The sequence below is a fragment of the Canis lupus genome, chromosome 15 (genome assembly GCF_048164855.1).
Source record: "Canis lupus baileyi chromosome 15, mCanLup2.hap1, whole genome shotgun sequence".
NCBI lineage: Eukaryota > Metazoa > Chordata > Mammalia > Carnivora > Canidae > Canis > Canis lupus.
In genome coordinates this window covers 9,615,497-9,623,215 of record NC_132852.1, presented here as the reverse complement: position 1 = coordinate 9,623,215, position 7,719 = coordinate 9,615,497, and the positions used below count along the sequence as shown (strand labels likewise).

General features: G+C 39.2%; 1 pseudogene; it reads right to left on the bottom strand.

Moving 5' to 3' along the window:
* Nucleotides 1-3,740: 3,740 nt before the first annotated feature.
* Nucleotides 3,741-4,544, bottom strand: LOC140604488 (creatine kinase B-type pseudogene; annotated as a pseudogene).
* Nucleotides 4,545-7,719: the final 3,175 nt, after the last annotated feature.

Genomic DNA, 7,719 nt, shown 5'->3' with positions numbered 1-7,719 from the left:
TATGGCTGCATATAAAAGAATTCCAGTACAATGCAACTGGAAAACTATGTCCTTTATGGTGACATTCACGTAATCTGGGGGTAAAATGGGCTTTATCCTGAGAAATTTGTACTAGGATTAGCAACACTTTCCTGCTCTTGGGTGATATTAGAGACTCAAAGCTGAGATAAAGTTTTATCAGATTTTCAATTAAAAATTAAACAAAAGTAATTCTGTATTTTCCGAATTTCATGACACATTTTTTTAAAAATTTTTATTTATTTCTGTGACTATCATAAATAGAGAGAGAGAGAGAGAGAGGCAGAGACATAGGCAGAGGGAGAAACAGGCTCCATGCACCGGGAGCCCGAGTGGGATTCGATCCCGGGTCTCCAGGATCGCGACTTGGGCCAAAGGCAGGCGCTAAACCTCTGCGCCATCCAGGGATTCCTCATGACACATTTTTAATAGTAGCAGAAAGACTTGTGCCTTCAAAGAGTTCTGGTAGATTTGGGGGAACAAAATTTGCTAATTTTCAACACTGTTCTAATATATCCATTCTTACCAATTGGGATTTATGAAGAGATAGCATTTTGTGTTTGAGTACTATGGATATTTTTCAATGTTTAGTGATAATAAAGTATGTTAGAAATAGGTTACAACCCAAAATTTGTGCATGCAAGCTGGTTTTTACACCAATGGTTCTCACTCACCAGTGGGGGAGCGGGATACTTCCACTGCCTGGGAGATATTTGACAATGTCTGGAGATATTTTCAGTTGTTGCAACAAGACAGAGGTGCCAGAATGTAATGGATAAAGGCCAGGGGTACTGCTAACCGTCCTACAATGCACGTGGCCCCTACCACAAAGTATTATCTAGCCCCGAAGGTCAATAGCACCGAGGCATAGAGATCTGCTTTAGATTAATCACTGTATTCAAAAGTAGGTGGTGATCAAAATATGTTGTTTGCCTTGTGAAACTTTGAGAAAAAAGAAGACTCTATCCAACCCTTTTACATTTCTGACATCTGTGTTGCATGTGATTGGCGATTCTCTTTCTTCTAAATATCTATTGTGTGTTTCATTGACTGCTGGGATAAGAGCCACTTGTTTCTCCAGTAATTGTCACAGGAAAAATGCCAGATGGTGATACTGAGAGGGCACCATAAAAAAAATAAAAATAAAAAAAGAGAGAAAGAAAAGAAAACTATGAGTGTTTTCCTTCCCATTTCAGTTTCAATCTAAGTTGATCTAATGTTTGAAATACATCCTATCCTTCTTTGGAAGAAAAGATGATTCATTTATACAAATGGCATCCAAATGCTAATCAGACATGACTTGTAAGATTTTTTTTAATATCCCTGTTTATTACTTGCCCCTACTATCCCTATAACATTATTAAATGAGAGGAGGGATTCTTTTGCCGCTAAGTAAAAATTTAGGTGGGTTCTGTGATTCTTCTTTGTACCTTTGAGGTGCCTTGTGGTTAACTTTAAATCGCAAAATGGAATATGAGATTGAAATTGAAATTGATCATTAAAGCCCAGTCCTTGATAATTATCATAACTATGAATTTGATTTAAATCTCCATTGTGACATACCGGATTGCTCCGGGTAGATTGCCTATTGCCTGGGACTAGGAATAGCCAGGCACTGTTCTCTTTTCCATTCACTTTGTCCCGAAACCTCCTAAGGTGGACAACAGAGAGGGAGAGGGAAGGGGGAGACTATTAGACAACATTCTTCCTTGAACTGGCACTGCTGTGAGATGACTTTGTGTTCTCTACGTCTGGCAGATTGTTCTAGCTGGTTTTCACTAGTTAGTAGTGTAGTCGAAGTTCTCCTGCTGTCTCTGGGGATCCCCTGCTTGGACTCTCTACCCCCATATGGGCAACGGGTACCCCTCCCCTGAGTCTTACTCCCTGTTAGATTCTTGGTTTTTTAGGAGCTCCTCCCCCACTGCAGAAAGACTTTTATTCTTTTTTTTTTTTTTTTTTAAGATTTTATTTATTTATTCATGAGAGACACAGAGAGAGACAGGCTAAGACAGGGGCAGAGGGAGAAACAGGCTCCATGCAGGGAGCCTGATGTGGGACTTGATCCGGGGTGTCCAGGATCATGCCCTGGGCTAAAGGCGGCGTCAAACCGCTGAGCCACCGGGGCGTCCCTATTCTTAATTCTTATCATGTACCCCGATAATACTCTTAAACAGAAGTCACGTTGACTCCCAACTGACTCTTTCTCCTCCTACGTGATAAAATATCTAGTCTATGAGAAACACTCACCTAGTATTTACCTCAACAAGTTCTAGGCTAAGTCCATGGCCACGGAGTTTTCACCATACATCCTTTTTGCCCTTTAACTTCCTGATTCACCTTCTGACCTCTGGGCAACACAAATCACACAGGGTGAAGTCCTTGGAGTCCCTTCTCTCCTAGGCTTCAGGAGGCAGTAGCGCTTCCTGAGTTGTGCAAATGTGGCAGGGAGTGATTTGATCATAGCACACCAGGGACCCTCTCCAGGGAAAAAATTCTTAATCTTCATTCCAATGACTGGTTTTCCTAGCTGCTTTGAAAATCATTACCTTTGTAGGCTCAGCATTTACTTGGTTAAGCTACATTTTTTGTTGTTGTTGTTGTTGATTGTGGACTGAGTTAAAACTTATAAGCTACCAATTCTGATTCCCAGAAGAATTTAAATAATTATTTCCTCATGTCCCAAACCTTCATAATATTTGGAAAAAAAAAAAAAGATAAATAAAGCCATGTGAATACTGTTTTACTCAGGAATCTTACTGGTAATTTAAAATTATGCACGTGTAATTGACAAACTTATTTACATCTTGGATTCTGTTTTTATCCAAATAATTACAATGTGAGGCTACAAAGAAAACAATGGGGAGGACGACCAACCCCCCCTTTTTTAAACTTATGCTACAGATGAAAGTAATGAGGGATTGTTTTGTGATTTGCAATACTATTTAACCCATGTAAATATGTATATAGAGTGTTTTCTGTCGTTAAATCATTTTTAATTATGCCATTTTCAATTTTGGTGTGGAATATTCAGTAACTGGCGATAAGACAAAGACATCCAAGAAAGCTATTTTGGATAGAATAATTTTGGCAATGCAAAGCTAGCTAGCAATATTGTGCAGACAATACACAGCTTGTTCTATTCATATTTATCCTGCTGACCTGGAAGATAAAACTGATACTTCACTGCAGGGTCTGCTCCAGCTGGAATGAGACATTGTGTTTGTAGGACCTATGATCTTCTTTGCAGAGAAAAGTAATTCATAAAGGTAGAAAAGGGCATCATGAGAAACATTCTCCTCAATCTGTGGGAAGAGTGTGAGGTCGCTGAAAGGTGGGAAGCAAGACTGATGAACGGCAATGAGCGGATGAAAAGAAAAATCTATTCTGTATAGTTTACTCTCGAGAATATGAAATGAAGAAAACACATCTGTGAAAGTTAGGTGTGTCTCAAGGGACAGTCTTGTTTGTTTGTTTGTTTCTAAGACAGGTGTTTTAACTTTTACTTGCATTGCGGGATATATCATGACTATTTTTTTTTTTTCTACTTGAATTTATTTTAATTCTGCAGCCCATTTTGCATGAAATACTCAGGACCAATGCTTGGACCTAGGCTGTTGTGAACTTGTGTTTTAAAGATGTCTTTTTCTTAATTCTGTATAATATAACGTTTGTTATTGTGGTAGAAAATATTTTAGTTTGACCTATGTGTTCACCAGTTGTTTTTTTTTGCAGGCTGAAACCCTAGTTTATTTCATCATCAGCAGCATCTTAGCCATCACAAAAATAAACTCTACCAAGGGCGACAGAAGTCTCTACAGCGAGGCTAAGGGCTCAGCTGCCAAGTAGCGAACATCAGAGGGGTGCATGGTGGGCACTGCCCGGGCAATAAGTTAGGAAGCAGCGGGGCTGGTGGTGGTGGCAGGTGCGGGCTGGGGCCTCACTTCTGGGCAGGCACGAGGTCATCGATGGCCTGGCCCTGCTCCAGCCGCTGGTCCATCTCCATGAGCAGCTTCACGCCATCCACCAGCATCTGTACCAGCTCCACCTCTGAGAAGCCCAGGCGGTCTGCATTGAAGACATCAAAGAGGCCCCCCACAGCAGCTGTGTCCACACCACCTGTGCCTCGTTTCTGAAGCCGCAGCCGCTTGAGCACCTCCGGGAACTTCTTATGCTTGCCCAGGTGGGGCGGCTTGATGTGCACACCTGCCTGCAGGCCTGTGCCCAGGTAGGATGGGCAGGTGAGGACGTGGCCCAGGTGAGGGGTCCACATGAATTCGTAATTCTTTGACTTGAAAAGTGTTTCCATCTGGGTGAGGCCTTTGCAGAACTGAGGGAACACCTCCTTCGTGTTGCCCCCCTTTCTGCATGGAGATGACCCACAGGTGGTCTTCCTCATTGATCCACATCAGGAAGGTCTTATTGTCGCTGTGCCAGATGCTGCGGGCGTCTGGCCTTGTGCTCGTCGCTGGGCTTGTGGCCGCTGGGCCAGTCCTCGAGGATGGGGTCAAAGAGTTCCTTGCACACATCATAGGACTCCCTGTCGCCTGCCACGCAGCCCACGGTCACGATGTAGGGGTGGCCCAGGCTGTCCATGCTGGTCTGGGCGGCAGCAGGTGGCAGGTGCCCGGGCGGGGAAGGGGCAGTCGGTCTGGCTGCAGCTCCGGGCGCGGCGCAGGCCAACAGCCTGTTCACCGGTTGTTTGTGAACCTTTCCCTCTTATATCCCAGTGTCTTTTGGATTATCAATTTTTCTTCTTTCTGAAGTTATACCTTTATAGGCTTCTTTGGTAAAGTTGGGTTTCTGGTGGTAAGAAATCAGTCTTAGTGTGTCAGAAAGTGCATTGATTTCTCCTTCTGTGTTGAATAATTGCCTTGCTGGATAAAAATACTGCTTGATATGAACTTGATCAAATCAGAGATTTAATCTGAAGATGATTTTTTTTTTTTTTTTTGGAGATAATTTCTTATAGAGAGAATTTGGTTCTTGCTTCACCTGAGGATGGTGATGTCCTATAGACCTAACAGCAGATGGGCTTCCTTTGAGAGACCTGGTTATTGAGGGAGGCTCTGGGTCTGCTTCTACTGAGGACATGAATGTCAAGGTAAGTGACCTCTTCCACTTTGGGAAAGAGTGACTATAGTTTTCCCAGACAATATTTTCAAATTTTATTTCATCTGGTTTTAAGATGGATTTAGGAGTATTTGTAGTATCCAATGAAAAGATTTTCTAAACTGTATAATATTTAAAAAATGATAATGTTAACTTAAACTAAATCTGATAATTTTGATGACATTTTTAAAGACTGTCAAAACTTTTCTTATTCCTGCCTCTTTTGTATGAGGTTTAAGTGGTGGATTTGTTAAGTGGTAGAATGAAATGTATTCGTGTTTTCTGCTTAAAGCATAATGGATTAATGAATAAAAATGTATGACAGATATTACTCTCCAGATTTTTGCCTGGTAATATCTGGAACAACTAAGCAGATGTAATAATTTATAATTGTCTGATTTTCAGTGAGGGAAGCAAGGGTGAAATTGAGTCTAATGCAGAAAACACAGGTTTATTATTTGGCAATAGAACTTATCAGGTTAGCAATTAAAATTTAACTTTCAAATAATAAATTTTATCATCTCTATTTTGTTCTAATTTTCATTACTACCTCCACATTATTTTTATGTGAATAAATTCTTACAGGTGGTAACAATGCACCTCTCATCATATTTTGTTTTTCCTAAAATAAAATTAGCTTATAGTTAAGATATGTATGATCACTAAGCTGGATCTCATGGGTGGATTGTCCAGGGCTGATCTTTCAGATCTTCAGCTTTCATCATGGGTATCGGTGTTCCTGGAAAAACGTGTAACATCAGTGTAGCACCTCCTGTCAATAATTCCTGCCTATAGTACATCAAATTATGAGTCATGAAGCAACCTAAAGGGGATGAGATGATTCTTTTGGCAAGATTTCTAGCAACTCAAGTATCTTTGTAAAGAAAAATTCACATTTGTCTAAACAAGGTATTGTATGTATAAAATTACTAAAGTTTAATTTAAAATTAATATTTGTATTTTAAAAATCTGATTCAGAAATTAAGCTTTATGAACAATATATATTCCTTATTTTTCTTTATGCTACTGATTATGGCTAGGAAATACAGGAGTCATAAAAGACCCAGAATCAGCTCACATCTTTGAAGGAATTTATTTTTATCTTTTACAGTGAAATCTATCAAAATTCCGTTCTATAATGTTTTCCAAAAAAACAACGTTAAAATATATCACACATAAAAATTGAAGTAAAATAATACAATCTCTCTTAAATGTTAAAATATTGATAACTTCTTTTATGTACCTACATATATATGAGAGGTAAATATTAATCAAGCTTAAATGTTACTGGGGCACCAGAAGCAGGGGGCAGGTCACTGTACATTTTCCATAGTCTAGAGAATGCTCCCAATTCTCCAAGGTAATTTTATCTAAATACCAGATGAATATTGCAATATAAATGTGAGATAGAGATAATGATCATCATTACTGTTATTATTTAACAAGTTCTGTATCCTCCCTGTACACTAGACATTGCAATAAATGCTTTTGAATATTACATTGACTTAATCCTCACTACAAATCTGTGGGTTTGGTATGAATATTGATAGTTGACATATGAAGAGAATGAAGTAAAAAAGGTAAAATAACTTATTCACTGGAATCTGCATTCATATAAAATGAGATGAATATCTTAAAGGAAATGTGTAACTAAATAAAAGGGAACTTTGAACTAAAAATACTGGAAAAAGGGGGATCCCTGGGTGGCTTAGCAATTTAGTGCCTGCCTTCGGCCCGGCGGGTGATCCTGGAGTCCTGGGATTGAGTCCCTCCTTGGGCTCCCTGCATGGAGCCTGCTTCTCCTTCTGCCTGTGTCTCTGCCTCTCTCTCTCTCTCTCTCTCTCATGAATAAATACATAAAATCTTAAAATATATATATATAAAAAGACTGGAAAAAAGCTATCAGGACTCAAGATAGATTAAAAAATATATTACATATCTAGGGATTGTGAATATTGTTTCCTAAGTCTGTCATGCCAGAGCATGAGTCATCACACACACACACACACACACACACACACACTCACACACACAAGGCTTCTATATATACATGAATATATATGTTCTTTATATAAAATATGAACATATATATATATATGAATAGGCTTCTAAACATATCCAGCTTCACTGTTTCACCAACATTTGACATACTTATTAATGGTTTAGAAAAACATACCCTGCCATGTTTTATTACAAAATAGCAAAGACTTAAATTGCATCTCCAAAACTGACATGTCACTACATTATTAACGGAGCCACTGAGGCCATTTAAACTCTACTGTATGTGCATTTACAGTGGAGGGCATATCGAATGTAAAACCTTCAAATTTTAATATATTTAATTTGGCACAGTTGGTGCTGTTCTCTGTGAACTGTTAATCATTTCAACCAGTACAGCAAAATGTCAGTGTCTTCATTTGCAGAGTATAATAGGCTTATATCCTGAAACAATAAAGTTATAATAGCTTGTCTGTTGCTTGGTGGAACTATACACATGCAGCATGATCAAGTGGTCGCCTGCACTACTTTTTTTCAAGGTTCTCTGCACATGCCTTTCCTTTCTTGTCAGGAACATTAGCCACACTTATAAAG